The sequence below is a fragment of the Notolepis coatsorum genome, assembly GCF_963971535.1.
Source record: "Notolepis coatsorum genome assembly, chromosome: 9".
NCBI classification, from domain to species: Eukaryota; Metazoa; Chordata; class Actinopteri; order Aulopiformes; family Paralepididae; genus Notolepis; species Notolepis coatsorum.
Window position 1 is genome coordinate 10,179,441 of NC_140173.1, and position 21,420 is coordinate 10,200,860.

General features: G+C 42.4%; 1 long non-coding RNA gene across 3 annotated transcripts in view; it reads left to right on the forward strand.

The window, feature by feature from the left end:
- The first annotated feature begins 4,153 nt into the window (after positions 1–4,153).
- The window catches only part of LOC311234039, a 66,935-nt gene continuing 49,668 nt past the window's right edge, over positions 4,154–21,420 (forward strand). For 2 of the 3 annotated variants that reach the window (XR_014620059.1, XR_014620060.1), the window contains exons 1-2: positions 4,161–4,232; positions 4,669–4,729. This is a non-coding gene — a long non-coding RNA (uncharacterized lncRNA). Of the gene's footprint in view, positions 4,233–4,668; positions 4,730–21,420 lie in introns of all 3 variants that reach the window. The other variant, XR_014620058.1, reaches the window with a different exon arrangement.

The window sequence follows — 21,420 nt, forward strand, 5'->3', positions numbered from 1 at the left end:
GAAAACAGCCATCACACCAGTCTACAAAGTCTTGCATTATGGGTCCGTGTGATTTATCTGACTGACTGAGAAGAGATAGGATAACACTGTCGTCAGCAAATTTTACAATATGGTGATTTGTATATTTGCTAAGACAATCGTTTGTGTATAAAACAAAAAGAAGTGAAGAAAGAACAGTGGAAATTATAATTGATTTGGAACTTTTTCCATTTATACTTACTGTCTGAATTCTATTGGTAAGAAAACTGATAATCCATCTGATGTGTTGGTGATCGAGGTTAAAGTAATTTATACGTTTTTCTACAAGTATGTGAGGCTGCATTGTATTGAAGGCTGACGAAAAGTCAGTGTCTACCTTCCGGTCGTATGGTTCTCCTCGGAGCATCTCGGGGGCCATCCAGAAGGCTGAGCCCACCAGGGAGAGCTTCCTGCCGGGGTGCTGGACCGGGGGCTCCACCACCTCCCTGGCCAGGCCGAAGTCAGTGACCAGGGCCTCCCGGCCTCGCCACGTCACCCTGATCAGACAGTTCTGGAAGGTAGAGAACAAAATGGACAATAGTTGTTAATATTATTGTCAGCGATGATGAACAGGAAATCCCCATTGTAAGTTTCAAGTTCAAGTTTCTTTATTAGTTGTCATACAAAAATACAGAATACTTTTATATGAAATGCTTTTTTCTGTTTTGCTCCTGAGAGTGTGCTAGATAAAGAATAGACAAAGTATAAAAATAGAAAGTCAAAATGGCGGTTAGGTGGCCGAGCGGAGATTGCGTTCGTCACCAACCCCGGAGCTGTGAGCTGGATTCGCCTGTTCGAATCCAGCTCACAGCTCTGGGGTTGTCACCAGCTTGGCTGGCCATCCACACTAATACAATTGGCAGTATTAGAGGGTGGGAGAAGCTGGCGGGGTGGGTCCGGGTCGTTGTAAACAGCGACTCCTACAGTTCGGTCGGGGCGCCTGCTAAGCGCGGATAGGACTTGAGGGGGATAGTGTGATCCTCCCACACGCTACGCCCTCTTAATGAGAATCCGCGCTGCCAGGTGAAAAGAAGCGGTGATTGGCTGGACGTGTGTCGGAGGAAGCACGTGGTAGCCTCCACTCTCCCAGATGATCTGACTGTGGGGGGTAAGTGCGCAGCGACCAGGAAGGGACTGGGAATTGGCATACGACTAACATTGGGATGGGAGAAAAATCGGAGGAAAATGGAGGGGGAAAAAGATAAAAAAAAAAAAATAGAAAGTCAAAAGTACCTAAACAAGTGTAAACTAAAGTGTTCAATATACATATATACAATATACAATACAGAGTAGAAGAAATGTGTAACTGAGTTACAATACAATATACAGTACAATGCAGAAATGGGATGAGGTACAACTTAGGGGAGGGTGCAATGAGGTATGAGTTGTAGTGCAAATCTCTGTATTTTATGTTTATTTAATTTTATTCTTAGTCTTATTTTTATTCTTATTCGTGACTTTTGTTTTGTCTCCCTAAATGTTTACTGTTTACTGTGAGAGATTTGTAGAACCAAATGTCCCTCGGGATGAATAAAGTATTTCTATTCTATTCTATTTCTATTAACATAGAAGGCAGCTTTCTGACGGTCTAGAGAGGTAAAGAGGCCAGCCAGTAACCAAAAGGTCGCCGGTTCGATCCCTGCCACTGACAGGAGGGTGTATTCCAGCTGTGAGCTGGTGACTGAAGGGTGGCTGGTGTTACAGTACTTCTACGATGCCCACCATCCTGCCTAAGTGCCCTTGAGCAAGACACTGAACCCCAAACCTGCTCCAGGGGCACTGCACTATGTGCGACCTTGCACTCTGACCTCTCTGATGAAATGCATATGTGTGGGGGACTGTGTGTGTGTAACTATATGCGACAGTGGCTCAGGAGGTAGAGTATTCTTCTGGTAATTGGAAGGTTCCCGGTTCGATTCCCACGCCTCCCAGGCAGTGTATCGAAGACACTTAACCCCTAATTGCTCCCGATGAGCAGGTTGGCACCTTGCATGGTTGCCTCCGCCATCGGCGTGTGAGTGAATGGAGCAAAACATTTTACAGCACTATATAAATGCATCATTTACCATTTAAATGCGAAAACACATATTTCAATTGCCTTGTGTACATTGACAATAAAAATAATCTTCTTCATCCTCTTCAGCTTTCATATTGTTCTACAGGTACATTACAATTGCATTGTGATATTCTGCCAGCAGAGGGCAGTGTAGGACTACTGGACTTGCATGGCAAGTGATTAAACACATCATCAGCAAGCACCATTTTTGTTAGATGGCAAATTGGACTTGACTTTATTGCTTCTTATTAAACACTTTTTTCTTCCTGAAATGAAATCACATCAGGCAGAAGTACCCCGAGATAAAGAGGAGAGATCCAGCTGTCTTTACAAGATCCTCCTCCTCACCTACAATACCACACTACAGAAGGTTAACCCTTTCACTGCCCCACGACAAAGGGTTAACCCTTTCACTGTGACAATACAGAATGTTAACCCTTTCACTACCACACGACAAAGCCCCTTTCACTAACACACTACAGAAGGTGAACCCTTTCACTACCACACTACAGAAGGTTAACCCTTTCACTACCACACTACAGAAGGTGAACCCTTTCACTACCAAATTAACCGTCTGTAGTGTGGTAGTGAAAGGGTTAACCTTCTGTAGTGTGGTAGTGAAAGGTTAACCTTCTGTAGTGTGGTAGTGAAAGGGTTAACCCTTCTGTAGTGTGGTAGTGAAAGGTTAACCTTCTGTAGTGTGGTAGTGAAAGGTTCACTTCTGTAGTGTGGCAGTGAAAGGTTAACCTTCTGTAGTGTGGTAGTGAAAGGTTAACCTTCTGTAGTGTGGTGGTGAAAGGGTTAACCTTCTGTAGTGTGGTAGTGAAAGGGTTAACCTTCTGTAGTGTGGTAGTGAAAGGGTTAACATTCTGTATTGTGGTAGTGAAAGGTTAACCTTCTGTAGTGTGGTAGTGAAAGGTTAACCCTTCTGTAGTGTGGTAGTGAAAGGTTAACCTTCTGTAGTGTGGTAGTGAAAGGTTAACCCTTCTGTAGTGTGGTAGTGAAAGGGTTAACCGTCTGTAGTGTGGTAGTGAAAGGGTTAACCGTCTGTAGTGTGGTAGTGAAAGGTTAACTTCTGTAGTGTGGTAGTGAAAGGTTAACATTCTGTAGTGTGGTAGTGAAAGGTTAACATTCTGTAGTGTGGTAGTGAAAGGTTAACTTCTGTAGTGTGGTAGTGAATGGGTTAAACAGAAACTAATAATTTTTTTGGAAAAATACAAAACAATAATCAGACGAGACACACAGAAGGGGAGATGTACAGCTGTGCGTGTGCGTGTGTGTGTGCGCGTGCGTGTGTGTGTGCGTGCCAGAAATGCGACTAGGAAAAAAAATAACGCGGCTGCGGAACTGCAGATTTATGCTATAGTTCTGAACACTCCCACCGTGACGTCATTACGTGCTCTTGGGTGCGTTATTTCTTTCCGTAGCCGCATTTCTGGCAGACGCTCTCTGATTGGCCACTGACATGTTTGCCCAATCGCGTGACGAATGAATGAATGAATGAATGAATGAATGAATGAATGAATGAATGAATGAAAACTTTATTTAACAGATTGCAGAATGGGTACAATACAGTACGGCTCAATACATACAATTGTTAAGGGGATGCAGACCTGAGAAAGACGTTTGTCTTGTTTCCATCAGGGTCCCCCATTTTCAATTCATATAGACATATATGACATACATGACATACAGATAGTCAGTACTGCTACATCTATACATTTATGACATACCAGATTTGCAAATACAGTACTGTTTGTGATACAGAAGGAGTCAAGAAAGGGAGTATATACATTTGACGTAGAAACTGTACATTGGAGGAGGTTGGGTGGACACGAGCTGTGTCTTTGCCCATTTCCTCGTCGAACAGCCTGCAAACTACCTGGCGTTCTATCCATAGATATATATAGAACCTATGGTTCTATCGCCCTGCTCTGAGACAAACTCTAACCTTAACCAACTTCGAAAGAGCGCCTAAGCTTAACCAGTGTAGAAACAGGCGTCGGCCAATCAGAGAGCGTCTCCGAGAAACGCGGCTACGGAAAAATAATTGTGTTGTTGTTGCCTTTGTTGTGAGTCGGACCAGAGACGTTGGATGCAATGAAACGAGTCTCCTGCTAACGTCTCTGTGGAGAACAGAACTGTACTGGATCAACACGTAAGTACAGTTATATTCACATTGTGTTCCTCTTATCGCTCCTTCCTTGCAGCAGCAGCAGAAAGGAACCTTTGACACAGAACAACATAGTTATCTAGGATGGCTGACAGTAGACGACAGAGTACAGCAACTTGCAACGGGCCTGGTCTACAAGATCCACTACAGCACAGTGTGTCGTGTTGCTTCACTGCTAGCTGTTGTCTATGACTTATATGTAAGCTGTTGAATGTGTTGTATATTATTATTGAGACGTTATTAGGTGGAGTGGTCGCTCTCTTGGGGTGTTTGTCTTGGGGAAGAGTGAGGAGCTCTCAACAACTACTACTATTGACTGTTACTAACTAGCTAGCTACTAGCTACCAGCTCAGTGCTCCATGCAGACTGGGGCAGCTAGTTGGTTGCTGAGTGGATCGTAAAGTTCTGTTCTGTTTATCAGGTGAAACCAAGCTACTTCACACCAAACCCAATGATGCTGCATCTGATGTGTGTCAACACAGGTATGGAGATGTTTGTGTCTGTTTCCTTTGAAAACGTCGTTATATGTGTAATCAAAGGCTGTAGGCCTAATAGCCTTATAGCTAATCCACACCAGTTCATATAAGGTGAGTCTGGCTAGTGTGATTGTTGTTATTATAACACAACAGAGTTACATGTTGTTCTAAGGTGACTAAAGCCGTATTTGAATGTTAATGATACTGTGTGATTATAATGTGTTTTATTTTCATATTTGTTATAGAAGTGAATATGGGTCATATTTGATTGATTGATTGATTGAAAACTTTATTAACAGATTGCAGAATGGGTACAGTACAGCTCAATACATACAATTGTTAAGGGGATGCAGACCAGAGAAAGACTTTCGTCTTGTTTACATCAGGGTACCCCATTTTCAATTCATCGTAACATATATGACATACATGACATACAGATAGACAGTACTGCTACATCTATATATTTATGACATACCAGATTTGCAAATACAGTACTGTTTGTGATACAAAAAGAGTCCAGAAAAAAAAGTATATACATTTGACATAGAAACTGTACATTGGATTGGGTAGGTGGTGGGGGGTACTGTACATTGGAGGTGGGTGGGGGGGGGGGGGGGGGGGGGTAGGAGTGGGGGGGGGGGGGGGACACTGTACAACTGTACAAACAAAACTGTACATTGGAATATTGACAAGACCATACTTGGTAATTTACTGTACATTGGAGGGGGTTGTGTTAGGACATTTACAGGGGCCAGTTTCGAATTGCAGTCTCCCGTAGGTGTTTTTTGAGAGTGTTTTTGAAAGTGGGTAGTGATTCACATTCCTTTACAGCTTTGGGTAGGGCGTTCCACATTGATGTGGCATAATTGCGAAACGTGTTTAGTCCCTTGTTTGAGCCGAATCTGGGTTTAACATGATTTGTGGAGCTCCCTCTGGTGTTGTGATCGTGGCAGGGTTAGAAATTGATTTTCGGGGGCTTTTTTTTGTATTTCGGGGGCACTGAATTTTTATGATAAACGGTAGGGGTGGGACGGTTCACAAAATGGACGGTTTGGTTCGTATCACGGTTTTGGGGTCACAGTTTTCAGTTCGGTTCGATATACGTACATTTTTATAAAAAAAAAATGTAACACTCAAATCTAAACATGCTTCTCATTTATTAAAAAAAAATAAAAAAGTTTACAGTGTTACAGTGTTTACAGCCTTAAATAATGTTTGGCACACAAAGACCGAACTGACTGAAAAATATAGGCTACATTTGTAGTATTAACTGTGCAAACAAACAATATGCTCAGCCAGCACTAGACTTTCCTTTCTTTAAAAAAAAAAACAATGTCAACCATGTTTAAATTCCCTGATTGTCAGTTCTTAATGGAAAGATTCGTGTTCGGCTTGAAATTATTATGTATCTGTCTACATTTATTTAGACTAACATTATTTAAATATTGAGTGCAACTGTGGTGGATTACGTAATTCGGTGAGTTGGAACTATCTATGGGTTGGCGCCGGGTCGCCTGTAACTGTTCCGCAACAGTAAGTGACTTCCGGGGTAGGCCTGATTGGCCCCGACAGGCACGTGACGCGGCAAACTCAGGACGCGCAACGAGGCTGCTGAGAGCTGTCGCGCGGAAATAGGCTGTCTATTGCCATTCTCTAACACAAACTCTAACCTTAACCAGCTCCTTAACAGCGCCTAAACTTAACCGTTCTAACCTTAACCAACTCCGAAACAATGCCTAACCTTAACCTTAACCTTAACCATGCCTAACCTTAACCGGCGAAAAGAATACACGTTAAAAAAAAAAAATCACGTTAAAAAAAAAATTTGATGGGATTCGAACTCGTCAACAACGGACCGCAGGACCGCTGCTCTGCCAGGTGAGCTGAAGCGCCGAATGAAAGTCATAGCGGATTTGGACGGTTACATCATTCCGCAAGCTCTGCCGCTCCGCTCCGCGGAGCGTGCCGCGCGGCAGAGAAAGTTGCGCGTCACGTGCCTGTCGGGGCCAATCAGGCCTACCCCGGAAGTCACTTACTGTTGCGGATAAGCTATAAGCCGCCGGGTCCCCACGGACATTTTAGTGTCACGCACCTTCAGCTCAGGCAATGTTATTATCAGCTCCGGTAACGTTAGGAGGTGATGGCATGCAGTGGGAAAGCGGCAATAGTCCCGGTTGGAGTTAGTAAACACAGTTGTATGTTAGCCTTCTTGGATGTTGAATAAACGCCTATCATTGTCTTTAAACACTCCGCCTCTCAGACTCCCATTTCCTCCTCTGCTAGCTAGTAGCTACGGTAACATTTCGTTGACTGTATTACCTCGCGGGCTGATTCTATAGTTAAAACGTGCGTTGTGTTGTACAAACTGCTAACGCTATGGCAAGATGTGTGTAGGCCTATGTAATGTTAATGGCTATGTTTTTAAAGTCGTAATGAAGATTGATTTAGATTGTGCTTGCCATTTGTACACAAACTGACTAGCACCTGGCTGCAGTGCTGCTGCTGCCTGCAGCCAGTGCTCACCTCCGCCAAATGATTTTTTTTTTTTTGCGCGTCATCTGAACCGTATGATACACAGACGCGCCATTACCGGATAAATATATATATATAATTAGTAAACTGTCAGGGGCATTTTGTGCCCCCCTTAACTGATTTTCGAGGGCATTTTGTCCATTTTCAAGGGCATTATGCCCCAAGCCCCCGTTAATTTCGAACCCTGGATCGTGGTATTCACTGACCTTTGGGAAGTATTTTGACATGTACATGGGTACCTTGGTCGTGTAGTGTATCTTGTAGACCAGGCCCATTGCAAGTTGCTGTACTCTGTCGTCTACTCTAAGCCATCCTAGGTTGTCAAAGTGGGCAGGGGTGAGGTGGGTTCTAGGAGTAAGGTCAAGCAGTAGTCTGACCAGTTTGTTTTGAGATGTTTGTAATTTTGTTTTTAGCGCCTTTGAGGTGCTTTGGTACCATGAGGTGCAAGCATAGCCGTAGTACCCTTGAATGAGTGCTCCTGCCAGAGTCTTCAGGGTATTCTTGTTTACCAGTGAGGAGATCCGGTACAAGAATCGGGTTCGTTGGTTGACTTTTTTTATTACATTGGATGCCATTTTGTCACAGGAAAGATTTGCCTCTAGGATGGAACCCAGGTAGGTAATTTCATCTTTCCTTGTGACAATATTGTCACCTACTGTAACTGAGAAGCCGTCGGTCTTGCTGAGTTTGTTATTTGAACCGAAGAGAATGGACTCTGTTTTGCCCATGTGTAATGATAGTTTGTTATCAGCGAGCCATATGCAGATTTTGCCTAGTTCTGAGCTGAGGGTTTTTTCAACCTGTAACTTGTTCTTGTCAGAGACCAGCAGGGCTGAGTCGTCCGCAAACAGGAACAAGTTGCAGTCACAAGCTGACGACATGTCATTTGCATAAATTAGTAGTGGACCTAGTATGCTTCCTTGTGGAACACCACAGCTTACTGTGAGGGGGGGGGGGATAGGGTACCGTTTACCTCCACCATCTGCTCTCTCCCCTCCAGGTAGGATTGCATCCAGCTCACTGATAGACTATCAAAACCAATTGCTTTTAGCTTGTCAATCAGAATGGTGTGATTGACAGTGTCGAAGGCCTTTTGTAGGTCCAGCATGATATTAATATTTAATATTTGTTAAGATTGTTTATGGAATTTAATTTAGTTTCTGCCAAACAGAATATACAGTATAATAGTGTAATTTGTAACACAGTATTTTCGGATGCCTATGAGGTGAAACCAAGCAACTGCACACCAGGCATCTATAGCTAAATGAGCTTCTCAGAGCATCAAATATATTGTACAGAGGGTGGCCTTCAAAAAATGTGTGTTCAATTTAGTCTTAGTTCGCTTGGCAATAATGATCTCCAAGGAATCAGGAGGGAGGCCAATCACTGAGCCAGCCTTTTTAATGATTTTATTTATACGGATTTTGACACTGGCGGTGATAGAATTAACTTCTCTTAGACCACTATTTGTGATTCTGCCTAGAGCCAGGACTCGACAGTCACATAGCTTCCATGTTTCGCTCCAGCTGGAAGGGAGGGGCTGAGCCTGGCTGATACCCACACTTTACAGTTTAGAAGCAGCTTGGCAGCTCTTCAGTAGAGCCATATGGAATCCGCGATCACGGAATCGCGGACGGAATCGCGGAATTGAGCAATAAAAATGGAATCAACTATTTTTTCTTTTTTTTTTATGTTGTGGGACTTGTACAGCACTTTGTTCAACTTTGTCAGTGCTGTAAAGTTTAAACCTTTTTAAATCTTAGACAAACAAAACACTTTGCTTTCATGAAATATTGTAAGCCGTCATTTGAGGCTTTATAAAAGCAGTACAATGAACTTTTCATATTCGAATCCCATGCCCATCGAACGAAGCTTCGAAGTATTTAAGACAGCCCTATTAAATGGACTGTTATATCTTATTAAATTGTGGACATTTATTCATTCCCACTTATTAGACACTATTTCTGATGGTAAAATGAGCGTACAAAGCAAAATACAGAATTCTGAAATATTAAAACGGAATTTGGAAAAAAATTAAATGGAATTTGGAAAAAAATAAAACGTATTTCATATGGCTCTACTCTTCAGCCCTGCGTTCTACAGCCTGTGATAACTCCTCTTGGGAGTCGCGCTGTTTCTATGTAAACTCCGTGAGAAACGGGTCCAATAAATGCGTCTTTAACATGCTTTATATCCTCGCCATTACTATATGCCAGTCGCGTTTAAACACCTTTTTAACTAACTTTAGCTGCTAACTTAGCTAAGCTAGCTCACAGGCACAGAAATCAGTTTCATGGAGTTCTGATAGTGAGGAAAGGGGGGGGGTCTCTCTTTCTCTCTGTACGTTCAATGATGATGATCAATGAAGTAGCCAAAATGTACACTATAAAAACGAACTTGATAGTTGATGATAATAAATATTTCACTTAAAAATTATTGTAACATCATTAAGTCTGCTATAATCTATTCTCCCTCTCGTGTGTGTGTGTGCATACATTTACTATATGCTACTCTTTTTCACATGGATTAGGCTAATTAGCTTTAACAATCCTGATTCCTGAGCCTATTTTATTCAAAAGGAAGATATTGATTTAAATATGTATAATAGGATTATAGGAATAAAATAGGCATCGAAAAAATAAAATAGATAAGACACAAGATATGCATGGTAAAAAAAAAGACATGATAGGTTCCTGAGAAACTGGTTCTTATATACACCACTATGCAATTTACAATACAGTACCTCCTTCTTTTAAAGTGTTTCTAAAGATTCAATTTTTTAAAGTGACATTTTGTTTAAAGTGATTTTTTTTGCGGTTGCCGCATGAGTGGTGTGTGTGTCTGTGTGTGTCTGTGTGTGTGCTCATGTGTATTTGTGAGTGGAGAGTTCAGTGTTCTGATGGCCTGGGGGAAGAAGCTGAGTCGGAGACAACACAGACGTAACACACAGGTTACATTTGCATCCTAAAATGGCTTACCTGAGCTTGGTCCACCTTGGTTGGGCTCCTTGTTCTCATGCAAGGCTCTATAATGCCTCAGCTTCGGTGAGGTGTTATTGTTGTATCCAAGTTCTTTTGAACACAACAGACACTTCACCTTTTAAAGACAAGAACAAGTTACAGGTTGAAAAAGCCCTCAGCTCGGAACTAGGCAAAATCTGCATATGGCTCGCCGACAACAAACTATCATTACACATCGGCAAAACAGAGTCCATTCTCTTCGGTTCAAATAACAAACTCAGCAAGACCGACGGCTTCTCGGTTACAGTGGGTGACAATATTGTCACAAGGAAAGATGAAATTACCTACCTGGGTTCCATCCTAGAGGCTAATCTTTCCTGTGACAAAATGGCATCCAATGTAATAAAAAAAGTCAACCAACGAACTCGATTCTTGTACCGGATCTCCTCTCTGGTAAACAAGAATACCCTGAAGACTCTGGCAGGAGCACTCATTCAAGGGTACTACGACTATGCTTGCACCTCATGGTACCAAAGCACCTCAAAGGCACTAAAAAACAAATTACAAACATCTCAAAACAAGATAGTCAGACTACTGCTTGACCTGACTCCTAGAACCCACCTCACCCCTGCCCACTTTGACAACCTAGGATGGCTTAGAGTAGACGACAGAGTACAGCAACTTGCAATGGGCCTGGTCTACAAGATACACTACGCGACCAAGGTACCCATGTACATGTCAAAATACTTCCCAAAGGTCAGTGAATACCACGATCACAACACCAGAGGGAGCTCCACAAATCATGTTAAACCCAGATTCGGCTCAAACAAGGGACTAAACACGTTTCGCAATTATGCCACATCAATGTGGAACGCCCTACCCAAAGCTGTAAAGGAATGTGAATCACTACCCACTTTCAAAAACACTCTAAAAAAACACCTACGGGAGACTGCAATTCGGAACTGGCCCCTACAAATGTCCTAACCCAGTTGTACAGTAAATGACCATGTATGGCTTTGTCAGTATTCCAATGTACAGTGTACAGTGTGCGTGTCCCCCTACCCAACCCCCCCCCCCCCCCCACCTCCAATGTACAGCCCCCACCCCACCCACCCAACCTCCTCCAATGTACAGTTTCTACGTCAAATGTATATACACTCTTTTTCTGGACACTTTTGTATCACAAACGGTACTGTATTTGCAAATCTGATAAATGTCATAAATGTATAGATGTAGCAGTACTGTCTATCTGTATGTCATGTATGTCATATATGTTATGATGAATTGAAAATGGGGGACCCTGATGTAAACAAGACAAAAGTCTTTCTCTGGTCTGCATCCCCTTAACAATTGTATGTATTGAGCTGTACTGTACTGTACCCATTCTGCAATCTGTTAATAAACTTTTCAATCAATCAATCAATCAAAAGTAACAGAAATTAGAACAAGGGATACGCTGTGTTGTCACATTTATTAATATTATTATTATGTGCATACTTAGGAGAGAGATCAGCTCAGTTAGTTGAACAGATAGCAAACAAACGTGCAATAAACACCTAAGTCGACACAATGTGAGGTCATAGGTAGGGATGGGTACCGACCGAATCACGTCTGTACTACCGAGTACCGATTCACGTGAGAACCACCGGTGCCAAATAATTTTTTTTAAAGTCCGATGACGTCGACGTTTCGTTTACCGCGAAATGAAACCTATGAAGTGTTCCGCACGTTCACGTCAACGTTCACACGGACAATACACGCTTACCTAGGATTTGACTTGATTCAACAACGAAGCAGTCGGGGCAATGGCAAGCCGAAAACGGTCTCAAGTGTTGTTACACTTTACAAAGCTAGATGCAGACAACGCTCGCTGCAATATTATATATTATATACAGTATATATTAACAAATTGTTCTAAATAAATAATAATGATAATAAATTATTTTAAGTTTGGATTTTTTCTTTTACAACACGTAGATAGATCACATTTTTAGAGACTAAAGTGCAGAAAAAAGGTACTGTGGGATATTTGTAGATATCCTGATGAAGAATGTCTCAGTCAACCGAGGCTTGGATAATAACAAGGTTTATTAACCAAGCAGATAGAATACATAGAGAGAATGGCTGAGGCTCTCGCCCCAGGTGATCAGCTGAAATTACCCAGGTAAGACGACCCTGGATAGTGGTCGGGAAGAGCCCTTTATAGTTCAACAAAGGGGGTGTGTGGTCCCATTTGATAGGTCAGATGGGGGGGAGGGGGTACAGGTTTGGGGACACAGGGGAGGGGGGTGATTATTCCACAGAGAGGGGGGGGGGGCACAGGTAAGGGGAACACAGGGGAGGGGGATATATTTACATGAGGATATATTATACCACAATACTCACTTTTCTTTCTTATAATGTGGGTGAGATTAATGTATAATATACCAGGATTGTTTGGAACAGGTAAAAGTGGGGATAATAGTTTAAAATAGAATTATTTACATACATGATTAATAGAATTATTTACATACATGATTCATGACATGATCGACTGGACTGCGGTCTGTGTTATTTTGATATCAGAGATGTGGGAAGATATCACCCTTTTCTTTTATTAATCGCTCAAAATACCTATATCAATGATTGGTCCTCATCTCTGATATCAAACAACAATTAACATAATCATTAGAAGCTATCGCTGTGCAAATATCTTGGCATACCTTCAGTCGTTCATGTCGTGATTCTGGGGAGCTAATGTGATCGTTGTGCATACAGGCATCGTAATAAACCAATTAAATACATGCACTGTCTGTGTGGTCAGAATGCACAGGGTGAAAAAACAAAATTGTGTTCATAATTATTAGGAATCGGATTTACACATAAGGCTAATGTGTACAAAAACATTTTAACAACCGTTAACCTGGTGGTTAATAAAACTAACATGATTGTTTATGGGAAACTGTTCACAAATATATATATATATTTTTGCACATTTTGTGATGATTCTTGATGAAATTACTTAGGATCCAGTTGTATTTAATCTGAGTTTGAGTGTCAGCTTTGTTGGTCTTTACTTAGAATCAGGCAATTTTCTCCATTTCTTCTCTATAAATGAGGAGATAAAACGTCTTATGCATCGCTTCTGTATGTAATTCTAGTGCATATACTATCAATGGTTCACCATACAGGTGCAAAACAACGTTACATGTCCTCTTCTATGAGAGAATAAAACAACTGATTCTTTCTTGTCTGACAATACAATTTTGTAACCTAAGTAATTCTAATGTGATGTAATGTGATCATGTGGTCACTTCTTCCTTCAGCAATACATTTTAGCTCATTATTACTAACCATTGTTAATGCTTTCTCATTGATTTCTTTTCATCACATCCCTAGTTCATCGTTTTGCAGATACATACAATTGTGTGAAAAGTTTCCTGCTTGTGAAGGTATTAATCTGAATGATGTTGCGTCGTTGTTGACAAGGTGTTCTCTGTCGGTCGTGTGGCAGGGCCAAACAGTAACACATACAAATTAAATAAATACATACAATAGACATTACCTTAGTGGCTAATGTGTCAAAATAAAATTGAAAACCGTTAACCTAGTGGTTAATATAAAAGGTGATTATGATAATCGTTATGCATTGTTCTGTGGTCAAAACAAACTTGGTGTCTTGGAACAATCCAACTGGTTCTGCCCTGTTTAACAATACCATTTTGCAATGTGACTCTGTGATCATTTCTCATTGTCATTATAAAATTACAGTTCTTGTTTGTGAATCTGACAGTTGCTGTGAAGTGTTGATCATCTGTTCTCGGTCGGGGATGTGTCCTTCTGTGGTGACCTGCTGTGTGTTGAACGTATCGTACATTCAGTTGATGTTTCTGTGAGCCTGTCGTGTGGCAGTAAGACAGTAAAAAGTAAATAAATACATAACATTTTTGGACCATGTGTATTCAGAAGTCTCTTGGTCCACATGTCTCATTTGCTATGTGTCTCTTCTTGACGATGCAGTCGGGAATATTCACTGGTCGCCGTCCATTCCCTGTCAAGGGTCACTTGTCTGCGCTGCTCTCCATCACCACCACATGTCTGCCACTGTGCTCACGCTTGGCTCCCATCAGGCCCAGAGACATGGTGGTCAGGGCGTTTTTTGAATGTGTTGTGCTGGTTTCGCTGTCCTCTCCTCGTCATTGCGGTACCACTTGATGGAGGGCGAGGGCCCGCCGGTGTAGTGGCTAGTCAGTAGGACGCTCTTTCTCACACGGATGACAATCTTGTCATGGGAATCCACCTTGATGGTCGGGGACTTCAGTTCCCGTTTGCAGGTGATGGGTTTGCTTCTTCAGGTGGCGCTTGCGAACGAAACTCTTCCGGCACATGTTGCATTTGTACGGCTTCTCTCCCGAGTGGACCCCCCTCTTGTGCTCCTTCAAGTTAGCCGCGGTTGCAAAGCACTTCGCACACTGTGTGCATCGATGGGGCTTGTCCCCTACTACCCCCACGGCGTGGGTCTTCTGGTGTTGCTTGGGGCTGGAGGATGTGGTGAAGCCTTTACTGCACTGGCCACAGGTGTACGGCTTCTCGCGTGTGTGGAGCTCCTGGTGCTTCTTCAGATGCCTCCTGCGTACAAAGCTCTTCCTACACTGGGTGCACTTGTACGGCTTGTCATCCGAGTACATCTTCATGTGTTCTCTGAGATAGATGGCCGCCGCGAAGCTCTTGCTACACTCGGAGCACTGATGGGGCTTCTCCGGCATCTGGTGAGACTTGAGGTTGAAGGCGTCGATGACGCCCTTGCCGACCATCTCGACCCCGGTGGGGGCGTACGCCTTTTCTTTCGTGTGGATTTTCATGTGCTGCTTGAGGCTGGCCTCCACGGCGAAGCTCTCGCCACAGTGGACACAGATGTACGGGTTGATGTCCTTGTGGATCTCAAAGTGCTGGTGGAGGTCGGCGATGCTGCCAAAGATCTCGCCGCACTCGCTGCACTCCAGGCCGTGGGTTTCGTGGATCACCATCCCGCTGTCCGACTCCACGATCAGCTCCCCGCCGTGGTCTGACAGAGCCACGTTAGACTCCGTCTTGATCTCGGTCTGTCGTGGTCTGCAGTGCCGGGGCGGAGGCCGTCAAAAGGTTGATCTCCTCTTCGTCAGTGTCTCCTTGGTCAGTCTCCTTCGTGGTCCCCTGCTCCACTTTCTTGGGGATGTCTGTGGGCTGGGTTGGATGGTTCTCCCACGGTTGTTGTCGTCGCCTCTGGTTGTGTCCGCAGCTCCTTGGCGGCGTCCCTGGTAGTATGCTGTCGTGGGTCGCTCAGGTCACTGGGTTGTGTTCCTCTCTGTCTGGTCCTGCCGTCGTTCGTGGTTTATGTCACGCGTCGTCTCACTCGTCCTGTCCTCTCACCAATTCGTGATCTGAGGGTGATAAACACTGCCTTAGAAAACTCCTCACATAAATGATTCAACGCCTTTCTGCTAAAGTGGAAAATCATTTTGGGATTAATTCAATTCATTGTAAATAAAATCACTTAATTGACAATAGGAAATGCAAACCAATTGCATTAGCAGTGATAAAATCACTTAATTGACAAATAGGAAATGCAAGCCAATTGCATTAGCAGTGATTCCTTACGTCAAGAAGGTCACATTCACTACAATTTTATCAGCTCTTGTATCTAACTAGATCTACCTAGATCTTACAGCATTAGGCTTTAAATAAAATTGTAAATGAATGGCCAAAGTCTTGAATTAGATAAAATAGTCTGTGATGTTAAATTGAAGTTGATCTTACCTCAGGATGCGTTGAGTGTGCCTCAGGATACTTACCTCGCCATGACTTCTCTGTTGTTCTTCACATCTCAGTGTGGCTCATCATAGCATAGCATGGGGAAAAAACATAAAATCTAGGTAGCCAGTTAATATTTTTTGCATGAAAAACAATCATTTGTTTTGTCATCTACGTTTTAACTAACCTTACTGTCATGCATTTGTCCTAATAAACTAATCTACACTGTAGCACTCAACACTTTGATGACCATTGTTACTCAGCTGATAGAGGTGTGCCTTGCCTGATGTCCTGTCGTACAGAACCTGTGAGTCGCTTTGGCTAAAAGTGTCAGCTAAATGATCAATGTTGTTGATATCTTGTACATTTAGATAATTGTGCTGCAATTTTGGTGGTTGATAATTTTGCAATCATGGAAAGTATTAGTTGTTAAAAGAATAGTCTAAGGAAAGTCATGCATGTTATTGGTTATAAACAGAGAATAGAAGGAGGGGATTGTAAGTAGTTGTTTTCATCATTTATTTTTTTATCTCGGGCACTTCTCTAATTCATGTGTCTTTTGAAAAGAGATGATGAAAACGACTGGTTAGTTATTGTTAGTATGGGAGTTAGGTAGATTTTCATAACTGCAAATTCATCACCGGTGTCTAATTCATGTTAATTAAGTGGTTCTCTGTTGCCATCCACCGCTAGGTGAGTTCATCAAGTCTGTGGTCACGAGTGCAGGCATTTGCATTGCTTTGTCTCCCAAGTGCCCACTCTGAAGAAATTTACATGTGGGTGTTTTGGATGTAGATTTGTTCCAAATGGTCAATCGATTGTCTCTCAGCTCTGCACTGTCTCTCGGTTGACATGCAAATTGTTGGATTTTCTGTCTTTTGTGATACAATTTGGGTGTAGTCATTCACTGTTTTGCATCTCGCCTCAGAGCCAGATCTGTAAATACAAACACATGTTAATTTTCCACTCTTTTCTAAAACCTGGGTGAATCCTCTTTGACTGTCTGTGTGCTCAACAAACATTAGCTAGATCTCATCCATCCCGTTCTTGGATGTAATGATAGTGTTATCATTTATCAATCATATCGCATATGTACACAAGCATATGAATGTGGACCCACACATTTTGAATCATGTTTAAAATGTCTTACAATGGAAAGGGCTAGTTATCTTTCATTGGTTCTTTAGATAAACACATTAACTCAAGTGAATATAACCTAAACATCTTACTTTTAAACATGATCTATGTTGTTTGTGTTCCAAGTTTTCAACATTGAAAGCTTATAAAGTCTAATCTAACGCTGTTTATGTGGACTACAATTCCTGTACTGCCATATATTGGGAACCGGAAGTGTTTGTTTAGCTCCCATGGTCAGTATGACCGGTACGCCCACAGATGTATTATAATTCTGAAACAGACATTGTAATTAGCTTTATGTGACTTATAATGTGTAAATTAAAGCACATAAACACTCAAGTGATCTGAGATAGTTGTAATTTGCTTTAACTGATAGTTGTGTATATGTACAGTTTCTACGTCAAATGACTCCCTTTTCTTGACTCCTTTTGTATCACAAAAAGTACTGAATTTGCAAATCTGGTATGTCATAAATGTACAGATGTAGCAGTACTGACTATCTGTCTGTCATGTATGTCATAATATGTTCTGATAAATTGAAAATGGGGGACCCTGATGTAAACAAATCTGGTATTGAAAATGGGGGACCCTGATGTAAACAAATCTAAAGTCTCTCTCTGGTCTGCATCCCCTTAACAATTGTGTATTGAGCTGTGCTGTATTGTACCCATTCTGCAATCTGTTAATAAAGTTTTCAATCAATCAATGCATCTATATTTATGATTTTTATACTCACCGGGGACAGCTGTTGTGTTGGGTTGGATCCGTTACGTGTCGTCAGCAACCCGCATCTCGCCACCTCAACTCAACATTTTCCAATAGCAGCGCGCACATACATATACAAATAAAACATATACTACACGTGGATTTCACGCACCCTTGGCCTTGGGTACATTACACTTTACGTTCGCTTATGGATAGTTTAATATAAAATAATCACTTCACGGCGCGCATAGCGTGACGTCATCGCTCCATGCGACGTTCGTGCGTTCTCATTCGCCTCGGAAATAACGCTTTGCAATTCATACAGTATTTTTCCAACGAGCTCTCAATAGCCTGGAATTCCTATACCAGCGTTTTGTTACCGAATGAACGCGCCTGTGCATATGTGAAACGTAAACAAACTGAAACGATAAAACTATACTTCTCCAAATGGTTGCTCCCGTGGGTCGGTTCCGGAAATTACTATCCTAATATGTCGCGTGAACTGCACTTCAATGTTATTACCTGAACTCCAATGTTATTCTCTATATAACGGTAATAGTCTCTCAATGTTCGGCGCACGCAAATACAAACGAGACTTTAAACAGACAAAACAAACATTAATACATATAAGTTAACGTGTGTATATATCTGACTGTATTGGATCGCTGTACGTTTAGTCGACCAGCATCTGTATTGTTCCAACATCTGTTGCGACAAGGCATTTATACCCTTGATATATAACTACACATCGTTATTAAAATCATAACGACCGAACCTGACTTCGAAATTTACCAGCGATATATTAGATTATATATACCTTTTAATCATACTCTCGGCCCCTTCAACCCGCGACTATCGTCCTGTTTAATGTACTTTCCGCGACTGATGTCCCGTTTAATGTACATTTACGTACTCCCGGGACATCGCGTAATCATGTACTAACTAGGACATCGCGTGATCATCTTCCCGCTATCTGTATTGATCAATTGGTTAATTTAATCCAAAATACATCGTTTTCAGGAATGGAAGAGATTGTGAGCCCAGTTTGAGGTTGAAACAATGAATATTATGACGCTACTCTGGTAATTTCTAATTATGATTCCATCAGCTTCTCGGTCCTAACTTCCCGCCTCTTTGCAAAGGAATCACAGAACGTTTTTAACAGAGTAGCGTTTTTCCAAGGATATCACATCATAATAAGCTCACGTATCTATTTTGTTGCCTATATTTTTAGTCTGCATCAGCTAGACTAGGGGTAGCAATCCAACAACCTGTGTGTGCCTTAGCTTTCGGTCGGCTCCGACTCGACCAGGAATAGCACCTCAACCTTTGTGCCTAAACTTTTTGGGACTAGCACATATAACCCATCCTTTCAGAACCTCCTGATAAGGACCCAGGTGCACGCGCGCCCTGGTAACGATTCTCAATACAGATCAGATATATTAATGCACATTATTCCTACTCAGCCATGATCTCAATATTGGACAACATTCTGTAATATTCACCTGGCACAGAGAAAAGCGGGAAGATTTTAATTCCTTCCATACATTTTGTCGACCATCCTATTATACTCACTTTTCTCTGTATAGTTGAATGATACAGCACGCCGGGAGGACGCAAAAAGTCCGTCACAAGTTCGTAGACGCCAATTGTGGGATATTTGTAGATATCCTGATGAAGAATGTCTCAGTCAACCGAGGCTTGGATAATAACAAGGTTTATTAACCAAGCAGATAGAATACATAGAGAGAATGGCTGAGGCTCTCGCCCCAGGTGATCAGCTGAAATTACCCAGGTAAGACGACCCTGGATAGTGGTCGGGAAGAGCCCTTTATAGTTCAACAAAGGGGGTGTGTGGTCCCATTTGATAGGTCAGATGGGGGGGAGGGGGTACAGGTTTGGGGACACAGGGGAGGGGGGTGATTATTCCACAGAGAGGGGGGGGGGGGGCACAGGTAAGGGGAACACAGGGGAGGGGGATATATTTACATGAGGATATATTATACCACAGTACCGTTGGGTATCGGTATCGATTCACAGGTACCGGTACTAGGGCTGGGCGATATGGCCTAAATATGATATCACGATATTTTTTTACCTTTCGGCGATACACGATACGTGTAACTGAGGGGTACAATTCCCTGACTGTATTGATAAGTATGGTATTATTAAACCACTACCTCTTGTACTTTAACTTCTGGCCATCCAGTACATGATATAGATATGATGAACACTTTCCCACCTGATGAAACGAAGTCCACACAAATGTACAAATCGAATATTTAATATAGCAAAGGGTATATACAACGTTCACTTGAGGACATTTATGATTTGAAATGCACTTGTATGGCAAATGAGTATTCGTAGGTAAATCAATATTGAATGTCCAATCTCTGGTTACGCAGGGAGTAAGTATACAACCTGGTTCTTTAGGGAACTATAGCGATGGTACTTAAATGATTATAGCTGGATACACTAAGGGGGGGGGGGTCCCGCTGGTTGTAAGACAGTAGGAGGGGGGGTTAGAAGAGCCGCTGGCGGTATCCCATCTGGCCGACGATTTCTTGGGAGAATTCAAAGTCTTGAACACGGTGCCCACAGAACCTCGGTCCGCAGATGAATACAGCTGGACCCTCTGGTGGACGGTAGCTGCCGGTCCACAACGGAGAGACGTGAGGCGACCTCACTGGTGTAGAGCGCCGTCTCACCTGGACTCCTCTCCGGGGGGTAGTTCCAACACTCGGCAGTGTTGGCCGTTATCCATGGAATAATCAAAGCACCCAAAGCATAATCCAAGCCGTGGAAGGCTCGCCGTCGTCCGGGTAAAGTAATCCAATGTACAGGTCCGCTCGTCCTGGCCCGGAGCTCCTCGGATGCAAGCACCACTAGTGGTCTGCCCAGCCTGGTTAAGACTCCAGATAACGTCAGGAACGATGGGGGTGCTGCTCACTTTATAACTCTAACCGAACGATGCACCATACATAATAGACTATTATTAGCTTAATAGAAATACGTCCAACTCGACGGTATAGTGCCAAACTATGACAATTCAACTATTAATCCACACGATATCTCAATGCCTATTCTGAGGCCAAGTAGGCCTTACTGCACCACACGTGCGTCGTGGGTGAGGCTTCGCGTCTGTTACTCGGTTGGAGGGTAAAGAACTAATGGACTAAAAAAAGTTCTACTTTACTTGCGCCATATATATATGCGCTGTGAACAAATAGTACCATTCGTATTTCGCCAGACGTATTCCTACGCGGAACCGGGCTTGCCACGACATGTTGGTCGGCACGATTGAACTTGAACCTAGGGGTATGGCTGCTGGCGCCAGGTTCTCGTCCAATGGTAGAATGAAACTATTATGGGCTGTTTAGTAGACTAAAGGGATATTCAGTGCATATTGTACAAGGAATATACAGGGGATATCAAACGATATACAAATACTATTAAATATATATCCATAAATAAATATATATATTCGGTTTAATCTGATCCTTCACAACAATACGCATCACGATGTTTTCCCTTTTTTCCCCAAACAATTCTTTATGAGGCTTACCAAGACAGTATTTGAGTTTTCAAGCTAAC